Genomic DNA, 6,000 nt, shown 5'->3' on the forward strand with positions numbered 1-6,000 from the left:
TCGGTGACATGAATACTGTAACTCCTAGTAAAATGTAATTTTTTGTCTGTATCTGGAAAAATTAACACTTTGCAATACAATTTTTGAATTTTTCCATTTGTAGTATCAAATCGAGTCGGAACTAGAATCGGAAAAGATTAATTATATTTTAGGTATTATTATATTGAATCTTTATTACTAATTAGATATTGAATATTACTGGGCAATTTGATAGATTGCTAGCTGATTTGGTGATTACATGTATGTAGTTGGATTTCGAGTTCCGATTAATCTGTTTAAAGCATTTAGAGTAATATGAGTGTGTGGGGAATATGGGCGCTGTTTGAATAGCCTGTAAATTGTATGAGGAAATTATTTATATAGGTACTCTACAACTGTCCACAGTATGACGGACAAGAAACAATAGGGTCTACATTCCACACATGTCCATAGTACCCCGAATTCTAATGTAGGTGAACATAAATATTAAACAGGTCAAGATACTCTTCTCACGGCTGCCCTATTCCCTCGACACATGATTCATCCATCCTTCCGGGAAACATAAGTTTACTTTCTTGAAGGTAAACTAATCTCAAAATTGTCTAAACACTTGTACTAACAGGATGCGAACTTCAAAATCCTTTACTACCAAATCCCCATCTCTTTAAACATTTTTTCTGGGCCTAATCTAAGTTTAGATGAAAGCCTAATATATGATTCAATTAAAAAAACAAATTCTTTTCATTCTCCAAATATTTATAAATAGTAGATTAACTATAAAATTAATTTTCTTTTCGAATGTAGCAATTTTTATATACAATAATTCTCATAAGTTCAGCAATTGAAAATACTTGAACAAATAATTAAAATTGTTAATAAAAATTATAAAGGCAACAATTACTCGCAGGAAGTACTAAAAAGTTCAAATATATGCGTTTCTATATACACTGATGCACTATCCTCCTCCCTCTTTCAATTGTTATTTCATGCTTAATTACGGATTGAAACGCTCGAGCCACGTAGCAAATTTCACGGCGAGAAGACAGAAATGCAAACTAACTGGAGAGAATGAAAGAAAAAATTATCGCTGCGAGCCAGACACGGTGAGGTTAAAAATATGGTCAATTAAGGACCCACACAAAGCTGAATGTGAGGACCGAGTGTATTCTCGCTTGACAAATCCGAGATGGAACGGCCTCGTCGACTTTCCCCATTTGTTTTCTCTTGAACGCCAAGTATCTTGGCAGTTGACTCTTTTTCAGTTTTATCTGATCGCTCTTTGTGTGCCTGCATTTGAAACCATTCTCCTTTAGAGGCCAACAAAAGAAGTATGCAAAATCTGCATAAAAGGTGAGACAGATTAGACCCATTATGGAATTAAACTTGTATCAGATATGATAGCTACATTTACAGTTAGACTAGAAACACAAAGATTTATAAACTCTTTCGGAAGAACAGGAACTTTACAGCAGAAAAATCCAAGAGTATATTTCCTATCAACTGGGTAAATCAAATGCAATTAATTCTAAAAGCAACTTTTTATATCAGTGCGCCCATCAGCCAATTCCTTTTACTTTTTGTCACTACTTAGTTTCCAGGCCTGGTCCAAGAAAACGTGCACACATGCAGACACGTGGGACGATCGAGATTTAAGACTGGTTTCGAAGATTTACCATCTAGCCTCGTGTTGCGTCGTTGAATGCAACTTATTTTCGTAAAAATGTTGCAGAGTTTAAAAAGTAAAGAAAAAAGGAGGACACGTCGCGACGTGAAGTTAAAAGTTGAAAAACGAGTTCGTGAAGGTAAGCTTTTTTAAAACGTAATAGGTTCTGTGAATAGATGAAGCAGTATTTCAGGATCTGCTTCGGTTTCATATACTTCCGCTTGCAACTGAGCTGAACTTGAACCCAAAGATGAAACGTTCAGTTTAAATTAAATTTAAATAAAAAATTCAAATTTTTTACTAAGAAAATACTTTAGCTACTATTACTGAAAAATTTTGAAGAGATTCTATTCAGTACATCGAAAATAATAGAGAATGTCTACAAAAATGGTCTACAAGAACGTCTGAATTCTTCGATTTGTTAAGGGTCAATCGATAACGAGTATAAACACTGACTTTGCCTTTTATCGCCATGAACAATCGTCAAACACCGTGGCGATCATAATTCTCCGTGTATCTTGTGTACCCAGGAAAACACGGAAAGTCGTAAAACTTGGGATCAAGAAAAATGAGGTCATCAGTACAAACAGTCGCCCTTTTATAACCCTACCGTGTAACGAACCTAGAAGCACGGAGAACTCGGAAGAAAGATGAGTAACCATCTAACGAGCCTTTTGAATTTATCTTCCGAAGATAAGAGTTCAGAAATACATACAGAGTAACGTCTGCCAATGAAACATGTATCGCTGTACTAAAGAAGAACGTCACAATCGCAATTGCACTACGTTCATTGACCTTCCGAAACAATAATATTTCAAATAGGTACCGAATTTATTAATATACCGAAAACTTAAAAAAAATATATTAAAATAATTTTTTAACCCTCTCATACTTGCATTTATCAATTATCCAAGTTTGCAATAACCAACTCGTACCAATATTAGGATATTGGGTTATGAGCTTTCAAAGCTTTATTGATATACGTATGTTGTTCATTTGTTTCCAGAGATAAGTAGTTTTTAATTAATGATGTTATTATGACTTCCAGGGGGCTAATAAATTTAGCGATCTGCCAGATGCGACAGTAAAGATTAACGAGACCTAAAAATGCGTTCGGTGTATGTGTTCCAGCTGAGATCGATTGTCGTACTGCGACACTAGTGTTAGAGTTGGCACAACTTGAGGGTTGGCGTACGCGGCTGGCCCTGAGATCAAACTCCGAAACACTGAGACCTCTGAGATGCTGTCTACGTTCAAGAGTAAAGTTTGATCAAATTTAGAAACACTCTTCCCCACCAGGCTAACCCTCTAACCAGAATAGTACTCGAGCGAAAAGGGTGAAAGTATTGCAAATGACATTGTTTCTAAGGTAAGTACTACTGTATCTATCTTCACCCACTAGCATTTTTATTTGAAAGAAATTCATAGTGAAGCATGGGAAATAAAGTGTCGTCAACTGAAGTCTATCGGTTATTTTCTTTTGCATCGAACAATTATTATCTTTAAATGAATAGGTGAATAGCAGTAGATAAAGACATTTAAGCGCATCTAAATAAAAAATGAAGTCACAAATTGTTTCTTTTTATGAGTATTTTCAGTCTTATTCAATTCTTGATTAAACTCTCAGATCCTTTGTTTAAAATAATTACACATGAGTTCAATTAACTTGAATATCAATATTTCACAATAATATATTATTGCATGTTCAGTGTATTATCATATTAAATCTAAAGCATATATTTCATATTCCCTATAAATTCTCTTGAATTATTCACCAACTCTGAAACTCCCCTTCATTATTCCTCGCTTCGTAACTATCTCAAATAATATATTTCTACGCGTATCGTTGAAAATTGGAGAGCCATGATCGCAATTTACAAATACCAAAACTTCATTAAGCGCCCGATAAAAATATAGTAAATTATTGTAAAGAGTTAATATACAGGAATTCACTCATCCATAATGAACGTTCTTTATTTTAACGATATCTCATTACTTTATTTCAAAAATGACTACGTGTTTCAGAATCTCCGTCTGTTTATCAGTTTTTTTACTCTTTTCTGTACCTCGACTTTCGACTCTTCATCATGACCCCTTAAAAAAAGGGAAACAGTCTAACCGCGATAAAACTAGCTTCACACTCTGAAGGCATACAACTAGGAGTTTCAGGCTACGAGACTGCTGCAAAATAGTTTTATCGAAACATCTCCTGTCCAGTCAATTACACTGTGAAATTAGCAAGATACTAGAAAATAGACGGAACGAACGCGGAAAAAATCGTGGCAATCATGTCATTATATTTCTTGGACAACCACAATTACTTTATCAAAGCGACAGTATGCTTTTATGCTTAATCGTGTAGTTTCTCCTATAAGGATAACTAATTGTAGGATGTTTCGTTGAAAGAGAATGTTCTGTTTAAGAATAGAGTCTAATGTATGATTTTATTCGATTTTCACATTAGTGGTTCTATCGAAAAATATTAATTTTTCATTTCTTGTCCACATGCAGGTTTGGATGGAATAAACTGTAACTTGTGCTTATGTCAAATCTAATGACTAGTTTAAATCTAAATTTCATCCAAGTTAGGTTTAGATTACGTTTTTGATGAAATCGTGACTAAAAAAAAATGGAAATTTAAATCTAATTCTTGTCTATTATATTATAAAGTCACAATACACAAATAAGCTTGCAAATACTAGTATCTAAAATGAATCTTAAATAAAACTTCAAACTCCTGACAATTTAATTCATCCAACGGTCACATAAAATTTTAAACCTTTCATAACTAATGAGACATATACGTCTCGCTTTTTTTGTGCTATGATATCTAATATAACATTGGAAGCCTAATTAACAAAAAACATTAAAATAAAAGATACTCAAAAGAAGTCATTCAGTCACGAAAGGATTAAACTGTCGTCCCCTTGAAAAATTGCCCTACTCCGTTTAATCACAAAAACTGTCTATAATACCACATAAAAGATACGAACAACTCAACTATAGCGATCACATAGTAGCAAGCATGCCTTGCATTGAAAACGCACCTCGGACATAATGCCAGCTAACTTGCAATTACCCCGTGTAATTACGCACAATTTCGAACGTTCATGATGCTGAAAGGACTACCAGTGTTGTACACACACGTGCACCAATTGCACGTCCCTCAACACGTGCGAGGTACTCATCTTAAAGCTCCACACTCTCGCACACGCATTCACGCACAACCCATAAAAATTAAAACCCTTCGCCATTCAATAAAACTCGTTTCGAAAATGATCCCTTCTTTCCATGGCATAATTCAGTGCAACACCCTGTTCCCGCGAGCCGCGGTTACCCGAGCAGAATTCTTTCCCTTCCTCTGGCAAATTACACATTACATTCTATTTATCGTCTCGTATGCCAGATGCCACTAATTGTTCTCCCCGCGCGCTCTTGTGGCGCAAAACTGACCTGCTTTCGTCTCACGTGTTCGAAAGTGATACCAAAGTAATAAAACGAGCGAAGAAAGAGTCGACAGAAAGGGAACGCGTACAAAGGCGCTGTTAAGCGACGATATTTCCCAACAGCATCCCGCGCGTTGCATCCAGCGGTTCTCGTACGGTATTACAGCGAATTGGCGACCGGAAACACGTGAAGTCTCGTTATCTCGCGCGAAATGTCCCTTTCGACGCGAGAACGAAAAGCCTTCGTCTTTCTCCCTCCTCGTTGCGTCACTGTACCGCGAAGCTGCGAGTGCTCGCCGCACACGTGTGAAAAACCTTGCCTGGTTTCGTTCCCTTTCTTACGAACAGGCCTCGTTAGCGACCGCCGAAATCAATTTTCCGCGCGCGGACGAGGCATCCTCGGGAGCGGAACGAGAGAAAGAGAAACGAAGGAGCCGAATAAGCGGCTCCTTCGCGGAGCGAGGATTCGCGACACCGCGGGAGAGCGAACCGGTGGAATAGAAACGGCGAGAAACGCAACGACTCTGTTAAGTGCTCTATGTACTTACCATGCAGAAGAACTTCACGTCGGCGTTACGGCCGCGCACGAAAACAATCTAGGGAGACGTACACCAAAAGAAATCCAGCAAACGTGTCGCCCCGTTGGTCCTGTGTGTGCGTGTGTCAGAACGTTCCTCCGGGAGTGACTCGTCTCGACGTTTCCCTCGGTCCCGTTCACCTTCGGCAGGTACGCGGACGGACAGCTGGCGAATAGAAAAACCTCACACGCGTGATTCTGCTGTCGGTAGCGGAAAAAAAAAGGGGAGGAACGTTAACGTGACGGAATTGAAGAGAACGGAGCACGAGGTACACACACGAGCTACCTTACGGCGCGCGGGTTCAGCGGCCGACTGAAACGATGCAGTCGCCTTT

The 6,000-nt window shown here is 37.9% G+C and overlaps 1 long non-coding RNA gene across 1 annotated transcript in view; it reads right to left on the minus strand.

Moving 5' to 3' along the window:
• LOC143188710 (uncharacterized) overlaps window positions 1-6,000 on the minus strand; it is a 60,612-nt gene extending 54,612 nt beyond the window's left edge. The window contains exon 1 of the long non-coding RNA XR_013003566.1: window positions 5,637-6,000. This is a non-coding gene — a long non-coding RNA (uncharacterized LOC143188710). The remainder of the gene's footprint in view (window positions 1-5,636) is intronic.

This window comes from Calliopsis andreniformis, chromosome 3, assembly GCF_051401765.1.
Source record: "Calliopsis andreniformis isolate RMS-2024a chromosome 3, iyCalAndr_principal, whole genome shotgun sequence".
Taxonomy (NCBI): domain Eukaryota; kingdom Metazoa; phylum Arthropoda; class Insecta; order Hymenoptera; family Andrenidae; genus Calliopsis; species Calliopsis andreniformis.